At 37.8% G+C, this 16,167-nt stretch overlaps 1 protein-coding gene across 2 annotated transcripts in view; it reads right to left on the bottom strand.

Annotated features, from left to right (window-relative positions):
- KLHDC1 (kelch domain containing 1) overlaps positions 1-16,167 on the bottom strand; it is a 542,525-nt gene that overhangs the window by 462,737 nt on the left and 63,621 nt on the right. For both annotated transcript variants that reach the window (XM_053697655.1, XM_053697661.1), the window contains exons 2-3: positions 8,670-9,123; positions 7,503-7,655 (exon numbers count right to left, since the gene is read on the bottom strand). The gene's annotated coding sequence lies outside the window, so the exon portion shown is untranslated. The remainder of the gene's footprint in view (positions 1-7,502; positions 7,656-8,669; positions 9,124-16,167) is intronic.

Raw genomic sequence — 16,167 nt, forward strand, 5'->3', positions numbered from 1 at the left:
GTGGAAACCCCCCTTCTCCCCTACATCTCTTCAAAAACGTCCCTATCTCTTTGTAAAACCTTTTTTTATTATATTTTTACAATATACTAATAGGCTGGTGCACTATTTTTAAGATGTATCCACATTCATATATATTTTATTCCATTTTATATTTTGTCCGAAACAAGAATGAACAATGTTAAAAAAAATAATAAAAAAGTGATGCTAGATGAAATTTGTACAAACAGTGTATTTTTATTTTATTACATTTTTTATTTCTTGATTTATTCATTTTTACTTTTCGGTTATTAATGTAATCAACCTTGTCACACAAGGCTGAACCCCATTTATATTATCGTTGCAAATGCCATGATGCTCATTCTTTCATTCTGCCCTATTATCTATCATGGTTGTTCACTTCCTCTCTCAAATAGGTATCAGCCTTACAGTCAAAGGCTGACCCTGCTTTGTGTTAGAATAGTGGTCTCAAAGTACAGGCCCCAGAGCCATATGTGGCCCTGAAGTTAGTTTCATCTGGCCCTCCCTTGTTTAATAAGTAATCTATTAATTTGGGCTGTCAGGCTTTTTTTTTAGGGTTCTAAGAGGTGACGGGTGTAACTAGTTGATGTTCCATATAGGCACTCACAAGATAAATATATAGACAAGTGTCCAGTGTAGACTCCCACCATGCACTGCTTAGATAAATGTCACTTTTTACATTGTTATACAATTCCAGAATGATCACTTCACTTGTCACTCACAAGATAAATATCAACAACTGTGTATGTCTATTGTTGGCTACAACTCCCACCATATGCACTACTTCTTGGGTAAACGTCACTTCCAGTTCCTATTATATCCAGTTCTGGAGCACTTACTCAGTTAAAATGCCCCCCCCCCCCCCCCCATGGGAGAAGAACACTTGACTAGTGGCCCCCAGATACATTGAGTTTAATACCCCTGTGTTAGAAGGACAATTTCCAGGATGCACTGCCAGCCCTTATGTTATAGCCTCAGGGAAGCTCCCTGCCTCTTTTATTTAGCTATCCAGGTTATTTCCAAAAAGTTTAATTGTCTGGACTTCACTTTGCAAATTAAGATATGTCCAAAGTAACTTTTTTTTTTTTACACCTCTTTTATTTGTACACTCTGAAAAGGTTAAAGTGAATGTAAATTTTCATGAATCAGTGCCCAGTTTTTAAAAATACTATTAAAAACAGGGGCACTTTCATTAATGAAAGTTTACATTGCAGTGTATTTTACAAATACTTTTCTTCACCAAAGCAGTGTCAGCGATCCTACGCCCGCTTCTTCCTGCTGTACTTACACAGCAATGACGAAACCGTCTTCCAATCACGGCGTGGCCTCACCAGATAGACGCTCTGCGGGGGAAGCTATGATTAGAGGAAGCCGGTTTCGTCATTGGTGACGTAAGGACAGAGGAACTGCAGCTGGGGGATATGCTTAAATTTTTTTCTCATTTTAATGCTTGGCTGTTGAATATACTTCTGTATTTAGGTATTTTCGAATTACTACTTTTTTTTTGTATATTTCTCCAGATTATGGATCAAACAAAGTACCAGGAAATTGTGGAATACCTAACAAACACATCTTATCCTAAAGGAGCAACGAAGAAGCAGAAATATGTTATTCGTAGAAGAGCTATCAAATTTGAAATCGGAGGTAGCTACATCTTATATATATCTTATATATATCTTAATATTAATCTAACAATTTTTTGTGTATTGTAAAGCACTCAAGTTTATTTATTTTTATATATATATACCGTATTCTCCCGAGTATGGGCCGCACTTTTTTCCACTAATTTAATGCTTTACATTAGGGGTGCGGCCTATAATCGTCTGCGGCCTATAATCGGGTATTTTATCATTTTTTTTTTGGCTTCCTATTGGGGCAGCTCAGCCGGGAAAGGTCTTCACACATTGGCTCCTAAATCCTGACTGCACATGTGATCAGCACGTGTAGTCAGCGACAGTGAGGTAATCTGCAGCGCGGCAGTCAGTCACAGAGAGCGGCGCCGGCTAGTGCTGTTTCCTACTGTTAAGGGAATGCAGAGCCACCTGGAGCTGCAGAGAGTATAAGGCGGTGATGCTGGTGAAAATACTGTAGTTGCTGGGTGACCCTACTCCCTGAAGTGCAATGTAACGGTAATGTACCAGTATTATGTATCATGTAGCATCTAGCACATAAGTGTGGGCAGAAACCAGCGGACATCCACTTGTGATTAGACCACCTTATTGGTAAAGCAGTGACTTAGCTATAGCATATTTATTGACTCCACTGCTGTTAACACTAGCACTGTCCCAGCCTCTTTACTAAAAATTGCCTTGTTCACTTAGTATTCTTTGTTGAAAAAAGCTAAACCTAGGTAGGCTCATATGCTAGTTTAATGACGCAAAAAATACATTTTCTTTAAAATAGCACCAAACTTTAAGGGTGCGGCTTATAACCGGGTGCGGCCTATACTCGGCACAATACGGTATATACTTTGGATTTATGTTTTTGATATAAATATTTTCCTTTTTTTTATCTTAATAGATGGTGTTCTTTATCATATCAATACAACCAAAGACGGCTTAGTTAAAAAGTCAGAAGTGATATCCAGTGTCAGTAAGGCAAATGACATTTTCAAAGATTTTCATTCTTCTCCTCACGGGGCACACTGCAGCATTAAAAAAACTACAGATGCCATTACTTCTTGTTTCTATTGGCCAGGAATGACAGTTGATATTGAAAAATGGGTAAGCTTTTTATATGTGCTAAAATTATATATATATTTAGTATTTTAACTATGCAAAATACACTCACCGGCCACTTTATTAGGTACACCTTGCTAGTACCGGGTTGGACACCTTTTTGCCTTCAGAACTGCCTTAATTCTTTGTGGCATAGATTCAATAAGGTGTTGGAAACATTCCTCAACATTTTGGTCCATATTGACATGATAGCATCAAGCAGTTGCTGCAGATTTGTCGGCTGCACATCCATGATGCAAAGCTCACGTTCCAGCACATCCCAAAGGTGCTCTATTGGATTGAGAGCTGGTGACTGTGGAGGCCATTGGAGTACAGTGAGCTCATTCTCATGTTCAAGATACCAGTTTGAGTTGATTTGAGCTTTGTGACATGGTGCATTATCCTGCTGGAAGTAGCCATCAGAAGATGAGTACACTGTAGTCATAAAGGGATGGACATGGTCAGCAACAATACTCCGTGGCCTTTAAACAATGCTCAGTTGGTACTAAGGGGCCCAAAGTGTGCCAAGAAAAAATTCCCCACACCATTACACCACCGGCCTGAACAGTTGATACAAGCCAGGATTGATCCATGCTTTTATGTTGTTTATGCCAAATTCTGACCCTACCATCTGATTGTCGCAGCTGAAATAGAGACTCATCAGACCAGGCAACGTTTTTCCAATCTTATATTCTCCAATTTTGGTGAGCCTGTGCGAATTGTAGCCTCAGTTTCCTGTTCTTAGCTGACAGGAGTGGCACCCGGTGTGGTCTTCTGCTGTAGCCAACCTGCTTCAAGGTTCAACGTGTTGTGCATTCAGAGATGGTATTCTGCAAACCTTGCTTTTATTTTAGTTACTGTTACCTCTCTATCATCTCGAGCCAGTCTGCCCATTCTCCTCTGACCTCTGACATCAACAAAGCATTGTCGTCCACACAAACTGCCGCTCACTGGATATTTTCTTTTTTTTTTTTTTTTTTTTGGACCATTCTCTGTAAACACTAGAGATGGTTGTGCATTAAAATCCCAGTATGTCAGCAGTTTTTTAAATACCCAGACCAGCCCGTCTGGCACCAACAAACATGCCATGTTCAAAGCCACTTAAATCCCGTTTCTTCCCCATTCTGAAGCTCGGTTTGAACTTCAGCAAGTCGTCTTCACCATGTCTAGATGCCTTAATGCATTGAGTTGCTGCCATGTGATTGGCTGATTAGCAATTTGTGTTACCAAGCAATTGAACCGGTGTACCTAATAAAGTGGCCGGTGAGTGTATATCTGTTTATGTTAATTAATGAGCATTATTTTTTATTTCCAGGTTTCAGAATGTAAAGATTGCCAAAAAGAAGGTCTGGAAATAAAAGCTAAACAGGTTTCGCAACCAATCATGGTAATTTTTTAAATGTTTCTATTTGCTAAAATTATTTATTTAGTATTTAAACTATGCAAAATATATCTATGTTTATTAATGAGCATTATTTTTTGTTTCCAGGTTTCAGAATGTAAAAAAGAAGGTCTGGAAATAAAAGCTAAACAGGATCCGCAACCAGTCACAGTAATTTATTTTAAATTATACACACCCACAAAAACAGAAGATTAGTATTAAAGGGCCAGTACACCCACAAAATAATGTTATATAATTCTGCACATAGTGCAGAATTATATAACATCAGCTTAGCGTAAACTTTGTACCTTAAAAGATTTCTGTGAAAAAATACTACAAAATTTACTTTCACAGTACGCCGCTCCTGGCTCTACTGAGCGGGTCTGTTTGTTTCCCCTAAGCGCATAGGGCACGCTGTCTATTCACAGCTAGCCCGATCGCGCCATTAAACTCCAATGTAACTCGCTCTAGTCTGGTAGCAGGAGGGAGTTGCATTGAGTTTAATGTGTACTGTGGGGTTAATATTTAGTCAAGTACAATGTGTATGTTGGGTTATTAGTTTAAATTGCAAAACAGTGAGTTTCATGCCTGAAATTATTACGGATTATAGTCCCGGGGAACTAATATTTAAAGGGACAGTCTACACCAGAGTTTTCATTGTTTTAAAAGATAGATAATCCCTTTATTACCCATTCCTCAGTTTTGCATAACCAACACAGTTATATTAATATACTTTTAACCTCTGTGATTATCTTGTATTTAAGCCTCTGCAAACTGCCCCTTTATTTCAGTTCATTTGACAGACTTGCAGTTTAGCCAATCGGTGCCTGCTCCCAGATAACTTCACGTGCATGAGCACGGTGTTATCTATATGAAACATGTGAACTAACACCCTCTAGTGGTGAAAAACTGTTGAAATGCATTCTGAAAAGAGGTGGCCTTCAAGGTCTAAGAAATTAGCATATGAACCTCCTAGGTTAAACTTTCAACTAAGAATACCAAGAGAACAAAGCAAAATTGGTGATAAAAGTAAATTGGAAAATTGTTTAAAATTACATGCCCTATCTGAATCATGAACGTTTATTTTGGACTAGACTGTCCCTTTAAGTTGCTAACTCTGGCTAGTGTGCCAAATTCATTTCCAGCTTAGAGGATAGTTACAGTTGAGTAGAAAAAGTATTAGCCTCTCAATTCATGATTCTAAAACATAATCTGCCTTTTAAAATAAGTCATGTTTTTATATATCTACTGTATATAGCTAATTTCATATTTGAGAATGTAAATATTTAGTATTTTTAATTCAATTTTTTTTTTCATATAGGTTACAGAACCTTGGGAACTACTTGGAATGGATCTAATTGGCAAGATGACAAAAACCAAAAATGATAAACAATACATTTGTATCATTGTAGATTATTACACTAAATGGTCCATTGCATATTCCTTAAAATCCAAATCACCATTGGAAGTAGTTCAATGTATTATTCAATTATTTTACCAATTCGGGGCACCAAAGCGTATTATTGCCGACCAGAGCACAGAGTTTTGCAATAAGGTACTTTTAGTTTTTATTTGCTCATGATTTATTTCCTATCTTATGTGGAGTCTAGGTCATAACATATTTTTTTTTTATTTATTTTTTTAAAATAACATTTATTTTCCCAAAGGGACAGTCTACACCAACATTTATATTGTTTAAAAAGATAGAGAAAGTCTTTAAAGGTATAGTGTAGTCAAAATTAAACTTTCATGATTCATATAGAGAATGCAATTTTAAGCAACTTTGTAATTTACTCCTATTATCAATTTTTCTTCGTTCTCTTGGTATCTTTATTACAATGTAAGCTCAGGAGCCGGCCCATTTTTGTTTCAGCACCTGGGTAGTGCTTGTTGATTGGATGGCTATATTTAGTCACATTCTTCCTTTTTCAAATAAAGATAGCAAGAGAATGAAGAAAAATTGATAATTGGAGTAAATTAGAAAATTGCATTCTCTATCTGAATTATGCAAGTTTAATTTTAAATAGACTATTCCTTTAATAGCAGTTTCCCAGCTTTGCACAACTAACACTGTTATATTAATATACTTTAGAACTCTTAACCCACTACATTTCTGGCTCCTTCCAAGTCAACCACAGCTCACCTCTGGCAGGTTGAATTCTGCTTCTAGAATTTAGCATTCCACAAGAGCAATATTTTGTGTTCTTGTGCAATGCCACCCCCTGCCCGTGCACAGCCAATCACGCGCCGGCAGGAGCTGTCAATCTCCCCGATTGGACGAGACTGGGGAGATTTAAATTCTCCACCTAAGAGGTGAAGAAGAGGTTAGGGAAGCAGCCTTCACCAAAATAATACAGTGTTCATGTTGAGACTTGGAGGCCTATTTATCAAAGGTCTGTCGGACCTGATCTGACAGTGTGGATCAGGTCTGACAGACCTCGCTGAATGCGGAGAGCAATACGCTCTTTTGTGAGCTGCTGGTGCAACGCCGCCCCCTGCAGATTTGCGGACAATTGGCCGCCAGCAGGGGGTGTCGATCAACCCGATCGTACTCAATCGTGTTTAATTGTGGCGATGTCTGTCCGCCTGCTCAGAGCAGGCGGACAGGGTTATGGAGCAGTGGTCTTTAGACCGCTGCTTCATAACTGCAGGTTCGCCAGAAACACGGCCCTCAAGCTACATTCGGAGTTTGATAGATAGGCCCCATAGAGATAACTTTATGCTCATATTTGTGAAGGTACACACCTCCATAAGTTAGTTCAAGCACTTATTAGCTAAAATGCATGTCAGTCAAAAACACTTTCAAGTCTGTACACACCTCTGAGATAAAGGGGAATGACACAGAGTCTTAGATACAAGGTAGTCAAAGAGCTAAAGGGGCCGATTTAACATTGTGTGAGCGGACATGATCCGAAATTGCGGATCATGTCCCCCGCACACTGATAAATGCTGACAGCATACGCGGTTGGCATTTATCATTGTACAGCAGTTCTTGTGAACTGCTGGTGCAATGCTGCACCCTGCAGATTTGCGGCCAATAGGCCGCCAGCAGGGGGTGTCGATCAACCTGATTGTATTGGATCGGTTTGATTTCCGGTGATGTCTGTCCGCCGCCTCAGAGCGGACAGGTTATGGAGCAGCGGTGTTTGACCGGTGCTTCATAACTTGTGTTTCCAGCGAGCCCCAAACAGTAGAAAACAAAGCAAATTTGATTTATAAATGTAAATTTAAAAAATGTTTAAAATTACTTTCTCTATCAGAATAATGAAAGTTTAATTTGGTGTAGACTGTCCCTTTTTAAATTACAATTGTCTTATTTATTTACAAAAACAATGTATTTACTCTATTCCCATGGCAATATTGGAAAATAAAATGTAAATCCTCACCTGCACGCACCCCTTTCTCTGACATCTTCTGCAGGTGCAGTTAAAGACGGAGGCAATAATAAAATTTAGTGTATTATCAATACCGGACAGCCCTTTTTAGTACAGTGTTTTGATGTACTCCTTTCAATGCTCCTACAGAAGCAATATGGCTGCCTGCAAGGAAGACAAGTTTAATGTTTTCTATACATTGTACACAATTTACTATCTTTGTTTTAGTATGAAATTAGGAAGATTAGGCAACAGCATGACGCACCTCTAGGCTAATGCCTACCCTGCCTATTTTTTAAAGCTGATGTGTTCTTGCCAATTACTAATGTTATATTCAGAAATATTAGTAAATTTTTACCTCAGTGATTTTAAATATATTATATAAAAATATATTTTTGTTTTCCCCTTTTTTTTTCTTTTCTATTCACTCCCCCTTCAGATCAATGAGGGGATTTGCAAATATTTTGAAATAAAAACAAGCTGCGTCTTGCCGTACCACCCCAAAACAAATGGATTAGTTGAAAAATTAAATGGTACAGTTCAAAGGTAAATCGCCTAAGAAATTTAATTTTCAATTGCATATTATAATTTTTTTTTATTTCAATACTTATTTTTTAATACAGTTGACTTATCATTTAAGTAACAATATGTATGCAGTGTAGTGAAGTGGTCAACTTCATTAAAGCAAATATCTTGCATAAAAAATAATTAATGTACATATTTTTTTTCTTTTTGCAATAGAATACCTTTGTTTTGTGATGCTACTTAATTTTTTTTTTAGGAGTTTATTGTATTTAACAGAATTATGTACAGTTAAATATGTAGTCTACTTTTGAGTCAGTACTGTAATTTTAATTTATTTTCAATAATGTAAATTTTGAGGTTTATATAAACATATATATAATAAAGATAGCTGCGCACTCAATATGAAAGCAATAAGTGTAGGAATCAGTAATTAATATTATGAGACAAAAAACGTGAATATGCAACACATTTGCTGTGATATGCAATGAATATGCTGGTAAAATGACCCTGTAAGGGTCAAGAACTGCAAGCCAAAGATTAAATGGACAGTATACACTCATTTTCATATAATTTCATGTAATAGACACTACTATAAAGAATAAGATGCACAGATACTGATATAAAAATCCAGTATACAATGGTTTAAAAACGTACTTAGAAGCTTTCAGTTTAGCTCTGTTGAAAAGACAGTTGGAAAGCCCACTGCAGGTGGGAAATAAGACACTCCCCCTTCTTTTGCATATGAAAAGACCCTTTACACAAACAGGAGCAAGCTGGAGTAGGTAGCTGACGGTATTCAAATAAAACTTTGGGGCTTGGTTAGGAGTCTGAAAATCAGAGCAATGTTATTTAAAAATAAGCAAAATTATACATTTAAAAAAAAAAAAAAAAAACTTTATGGGCTTTATAAATAGATAATCTACAAAACATTTATGCAAAGAAAAAATGAGTGTATAATGGCCCTTTAAGTCAAAAAATAATGATAATAAAAAAAGTCTTATCTTTTGGAAGATTCTGTGTGGATTCCTTCTCACTGTGAGGCTGACGGCTTCTTGTTGAAACAAACTCACAAGGATCCAGTAGAGGGTATTAGTACAGCAAATGATATCTAAGAAAACAAGCGCACAGAAACGGTCATCATAGTGTAGAAAGTTTTTATCCAATTAAACATATAAAAAAAAACAATAACCCAATCCCCCTGTGTAGTGCCTACCGGCAGGGGTGTGGAAATTTAAAAAAAAAAAAAAAACTACTTGCCAAGGGACTAAAGTGGGAGCCCAATCTACTTGTCCCTCGTGACAATCTACTTGTCCTGATTCGAAAAATAATTGTAACCAAAACTGTATTTAAATAAGGTTTTTATTGATAACAATTTAGGAGGCGGAACTAACAATACTTTAATGCAATCAACAAATGCAAATAGGTTGTGGGATTAAACAGAACATCAGTTGCATTATAACTGAATAAAACAGCGTTCTAATTTTTACATTAAAAATATTAAATAATAGCCTTAAAAAAGCCTTAAATTACCTAAAACATAATTTATGTTTTTTATTTTCCCTACCAATGAACGGCTAAAATAAATGACTATATATACCATCTCTCATATACTTAAAAGGTATAAAAGTCAAAATTAAACTTGCATGATTCACATAGAGCAGGTCATTTTAAGACACTTTTAATTCACTTCTATTTTCAAATGTGCTTCGTTCTCTTGGTATCCCTTGTTGAAAAAGAATACACACATATCCTACACTAGTGGGAGCTAACTGCTGATTGGTGCTCACATTTGTCTCTTGTAATTGGCTAACTAGATGTGGTCAGCTAGCTCTCAGTAGTGCATTGCTGCTCCTTCAGCAAAGGATAACAAGAACATTAAGCAAATTTGATAATAGAAGTAAATTGGAAAGTTGATTGAAATTGTATGTTCTATCTGAATCACACAAAACATGCGTTTCCCGTCCATTTAGGACTATAAAGGAAAACGATCAATAGAAATAAGTGAATTAAAGTAATCCACAAACTAGAGAAGGGAAAATCACCAAATTCAAGTAGTATTGTACTGGCCAAAATGATCTTCAAACCCAAATCAGACTATGGCAGCAGTGCCTACAACAATGTATAACATAGCTACAACCATTGTTACAGGCATATAGTGCTAAAGACAGCAAATCAGATATTAGAAAAATTGTCAGCAACCAATGCACTGAACCTCAGATATAGCAATATGCAGACGCATTAGCACGGTTAAAGGAACAGTAAACCTCAAAAATAATGTTATATAATTCTGCACATAGTGCAGAATTATATAACATTATATTAGCGCAAACTTTATAAAACATAATATACCCTTTTCAATTTTTTTAAAAAACGGCTGTTTTACAGACCCGCTCTCTGTGCTCTTCTGAGCAGGTCTGTTTTTTTCACACAGCGCCCCCAAGGCGGAACATGCAGTGATCTGAGATGTCATCGCAGAAAATGCAGTATGTCTGCAGAAAGAACAGGGCACATGCAGGAACTGTTACTGCTTTAACTTTGCAGCACTGCTCCACATCAGGCTGTTCTCTTCAAAAAGAGCTTTGCTCTGGCAGCACTGTGTAAGTTTTTCCTTAACACAGCGCATCCACAGCAAAGTGCTGTTTAAAGTGAAAAGTCAAATATGCAGTATTGACTGGCTCTCAGCCCCCTAACTTTTCCCAGTCTGCAAAGGTGTGTTTTCTGAATGACATTCTTATGAGCAATGCACCTTTTTATTACTACATTTCTATGCTAAATAAAAAGAAAAGGAAACACATTTATTCAAGAGACATTTTAAAATTATAATTTTTTTGTCTACGGCTAATTTGCAATACGATTTTCAACTGCTGCAATATATTATAAAACTTTTACAATTGCTTTATTCTCCAGTTAATCAACACATTGCAACTGAATTGGAGCTTTAGTGTTACTGCCTAATTTAAAATTGAATTTTATTTTAAAATAACCTGCAGAAAATGTTTCCATTAAAAAAATCTCATCGCAGAAAGTGTAAAAAAATTCTGCCTCTGGGCACAGCGCATCGGGCCAGCTGTATAGTCACAGCCCGGCCCGACCGCGCCATTATACACAGTTCAGCTCGCTCCTGCTGTCATACAGAGCAGGAGCGAGCCTCACTTAGTGTTATGGCGCGGTCGGGCCGGGCTTTGACTATACAGCTGGCCCGATGCACTGTTTGAAAAAATTCAAAGGGTATATTATGTTTTATAAAGTTTGCGCTAATATAATTCTGCACTATGTGCAGAATTATATAACATTATTTTTAAGGTTTACTGACACTTTAAGTATTTTGAAAAACATACAAAATTGTATTACAAGAAAAGACCCAAGAAAGAATGACTGCAGGGCCAGGTTGTGATCTATGTCCTGATGCAGGTATGGGACTGGCAGAGCAGCACCAGGGCCAAGCGCTCATCTGTTGGGGTTCGTAGCTGCCACAAGTGCTACATGGCAAGGGGGCTTATCTGAGCTCTAATGTGGTTAAGGGTCTGATAGAAGGGATGCAGGGCCAGGGATATGATCTGGAGATGGAGGGTCAGATCTAATCTGCGGTAAATATGAGGAGTTGACGAGTGGTCCTGGCCTCTAATACGATTTTATTATTTCGTTATTATTTGCCCTTTACCAATTATGAAGCCTAACTCAAAAGATAAGGCTAGCAGTCTATGTTATAAATGGTTGCCAAACACTGCTATTCTATTATCCATGCAACTCACATTCAGAGTGGGTAGCCATGTTCATCTTGTAACATGGGAAATATGAGAGGTCATACAGAATCAAAAAGTGACAGATATGCATGATAACAACTAGCTAAGTATATTGTAATGGGACAAATGTCTGCTGGGATCATCCTATACTTTTACTACACATTAAATAAACAACTGAATGCATTACAGGCTGGAATAAAATGTGATAAACACCCAGGGTAACAGCTGACAGCCCTCCTATTTTTTTTTAGATACATAAGCCGGTGGGTGTCAGAAGGAATTGAAGGGTAAATATGCAGGTTTAATGGGGATGAGAGGAGTTTAACTCCCCAGAGTTGGCTTATATGTTGCAGCGCTTAGACAGACGATGTTTGCTACAAGACACTTTCCTGCTCCAATCTCCACAACCATCTACCGTAATGTCCTTTCCTTTTCCTCCTGCAGCTCCCTGTGCTTAATTTGCCTCTTCCTGTCAGTGAGGTGTATTCTAGTGAGATCCCGGGTATGTGTGTGCCGGGTCCCTATCCTCCAGAGCTTAGCCAGTGAGCCTCACACCACAGGGGAACAGGACAAGTTGACAAAACATCCTCTGGCGCATTGAAGAATTCCCCTGTGTTGCTGTCAGTTGCCATTGGACGGGCTGGGCACAAGCCTCACAGGGTGCTGCAACCTGGGGGCGCTGGCAGGCATGAAAGGAAAAGCTCGACCGATTGTGTCTGACAGCAACACAGAGGAGTTCTTCCATGCGCCCAAGCATGTTTTGTCAACGTGTCCTACTCTGGAGGATAGGGAGGGGGCGGACCCGGCACACACACAAACACGATTGCCGGGATCTCGCTAGAATAAACCTCACTGACAAGAAGAGGCGGGTTAAGCACAGGGAGCTGCAGGAGGAAAATGAAAGGTCATTACGGTAGATGGTTGTGGAGATTGGAGCTGGAAAGTGTCTTGTAACAAACATTGTCTGTCTAAGCGCTGCAACATATAAGCCAACTCTGGGGACCATGAAGTTAAACTCCTCTCATCCCCGTTAAACCTACATATTTACCCTTCAATTCCTTCTGACACCCACCGGCTTATGTATCTGAGATAGGAGGGCTGCAAAGTGACAGGAGATGAGAAGATTAAAATAACAATAAAAAAAAATATTTAGCCCTGCTGCAGTCTGCTTGCCCGCAGCAGGGCTAAATGTAAAAAAACCCCCACATGCCCGGCCCACAGAACTGCAGGTTCCGGGCGTCGGGCGATTGGAATTGCGCATCCCTGAACTACTCACAAGATGGGACCTCAATCATATGAGGTAAGGTATGCGTCCTGTGTGGAAAGTTTAAAGGTGTCCAGACCGGGCAAACCAGATCAGCAATCTGATGGATCCAGGATACTTGCGTCTGTATTAGCAAAGCCCTGTCCTTTGATCCGGGAGCACCACAAAGACCGATACTAAAAGCTCAATTGGCAACAATAGTAACACACTAAAATCCACAACCGAGCGTGGTAAAACAAACCAGTGTGTGTTGCAACGTGACGTAAGGTGGGCGTGGCTAACACGTTTTACGGAACTTGTCCACACAGGACGCATACCTTACCTCATATGATTGAGGTCCCATCTTGTGAGTAGGCATTACTCGGGGATTGTGTCATTACTCGGGGATTGTGTTATCTGGTTTTTTTATAATGTTTAATTTGCCTGGTCTGGACACCTTTAAACTTCCCTCACAGGGCACGTACCTTACCTCATATGATCTTTTTCTTCTGATTAGCACTATGCACTTTTGTGTCATGATGATAATTTTGAACATATGTCGCCTACTGCACATCTCAAATTCATGTCTACTTACTGTATTCACCACCTTATAGTACATTTTGTTATGTATGGGTTAGATACTTAATTACATTTAGTTGTCTTTGTTTTCATACTTTATACAATGACAATAAATGGAATCTAATCTTAATCTAATAGAATTTGATATATATAAAATTGCAAATTCCTTTTTTCTTTTTCTTTTTTTTCTTTTAGATCTGTAAGAAAACTTGCTCAAGATGAGCCTGATACTTGGGACAATTATTTAGATGCTGTAATTTTTTACTTGAACACAACAAAAACGCTGACTAAAAAATATACGCCATTCTTTATGTTATATGGCAGAGAGGCACGCAATCCCTCAGAGGATCCTCCAGTTTTCCAGGTTATTTATTAATATTACATGTTAGAATCTAAAACATGATATTTTGTACAAATTTTATAAGTAGTTTTTTTAAATGTTATACAGCAGAGAGGGTTTATCTCTCTCTCTGTTTTCATCAATCATGGATTTAGTGTTTCTATTAGAATTGTATTAGAGGTGTGTGGAATTGACATGCTCAATAGGACCACAACTGAATATCTGTGATAAGCTTTGTCTGGTCTGTAAGATAATATTAATCACAATTCAACAAAATAATAAAATATGAAAAGTTACATTTTATATTGTAGTTTACTTTAAAGGGGCAGAATACACCATGTTTTATTGTTTAAAAAGTTAGATAAAACCTTTAATATCAATTCCCCAGCTTTTTACCACCAACATTGTTATATTAATATACTTTATAACTTTTAAACCACTAAATGTTTGCCTGTTTCTAAGCCCCCCCATATCTGTCCTTATCTTAGTTACAATAAGTTAAATGCAAGTCTGTGCACCCCTCTGAGATAAGGGAAATGGGTGCAGAGGCTTAGATACAAGGTAATCACAGAGGTAAAAAGTGTACCAATATAACACTGTTGGTTGTGATAAAGGGATTACCAGTACCATAAAACATGTTGAGATCTGTGCATATTCTAAAAGGGCTAATTAAGTAAAAAAAAAGTTTGCATACAATAATTAAATTGCTGGCAAGTATTTACATTTTAAAAAAAAAAAGAAAAAAAAGAAAAATGACTTACATAGCTGTGCTTTCTGGTGTAGACCGATCCACCCCCCATTATCAGTGTTTAACATCAGAAACACAGGCATTGTATTTCAACTGAGTTTACATTAGCATATTTGCTTCTAGGCATGCTCCAGCAGATAGTGAGGCCCATTTATCAAGCTCCGAATGGAGCTTGAGGGCCCGTGTTTCTGGCGAGCCTACAGGCTTGCCAGAAACGGCAGTTTAGACCGCTGCTCCATAACCCTGTCCGCCTGCTCTGAACAGGTGTACAGAGATCGACACAATTCAACCTGATTGAGTACGATCGGGTTGATTGACACCCCCCTGCTGGCGGCCGATTGGCCGCGAATCTGCAGGGGGCGACTTTGCACCAGCAGCTCACAAGAGCTTCTGGTGCAGTGCTGAATATGGAGAGCGTATTGCTCTCCGCATTCAGCGAGGTCTGTCGGACCTGATCCGCACTGTCGGATCAGATCCGACAGACCTTTAATAAATGGGCCTCAATGAGTGTTAAAGTATTGCATTCTACCAAAGCTAAGGTGGATATAGAATTCAGAAACTTAAAAGAAAGGGTTAATGGTGAGGCACTACAGTATACATTTGCAGGAAAGTGATTAAAGTACATATTATTATATTTCGTCTCTATCCTAACTTGTTTTATGTCCCTTTAAACAATACAAAATTTGTTGTAGACTGTCCCTTTAAACTGCCAATTTTAATGATTGTAAATGTGTCAAAGACAGAAAAATTGTCACTTTGAAGGATGTCTATTTTTTAAAACGTTTCTTAGTTTATGTAATTAACTAACATTATGATTTATAATTCTTACAGTATGTTTCTAAGGAAAAAAGGACTGAATGTTTTGAAAATACAGTGCACAACACTCAGTCATCCTAACCAGCAAGAGTGTCTTGTGGAGTGTTTGTATGCAAGGTAAAGTGCAAAATGTAAAGCTAAGTTACACTTAATTTTGTAAATTTAATAATTTTATTTAAAGGGACAGTACACTGTAAAATTGTTTTTAAATGAATGTATTTTCAATGACTTGTTATACCAGCTGCAGAGTATGACATTTATGAGATATTGCATTTTTCTGTTTAGTTGTGTATATGAAGTAGCTGGTTTTGTGCTTTTTAAACCACAGCCTATTACAATGGGTTGAGCTTCAGGCAATATCAGATCTCATTATGTTATCACTTTTATGTACATTGACTTGATTCTTTATCTTATATTTGTCTGGAAAACCTAAGCTCAATACATAGAGAGAACAATGGAAAATTATCATTTTATTACTTAAAGTGAATGAAATCCTGTTTTCTTTTACAAGATATGACGAGTCCATGGATTTCATCCTTACTTATGGGATATCACCTCCTGGTCAGCAGGAGGAGGCAAAGAGCACCACAGCAGAGCTGTATATATAGCTCTTCCCTTCCCTCCCACTCCAGTCATTTTCTTTGCCTGTGTTAGTGATAGGAAGAGGTAAAGTGAGGTGTTAG

This window comes from Bombina bombina, chromosome 1 (genome assembly GCF_027579735.1).
Source record: "Bombina bombina isolate aBomBom1 chromosome 1, aBomBom1.pri, whole genome shotgun sequence".
Classification (NCBI taxonomy): Eukaryota; Metazoa; Chordata; class Amphibia; order Anura; family Bombinatoridae; genus Bombina; species Bombina bombina.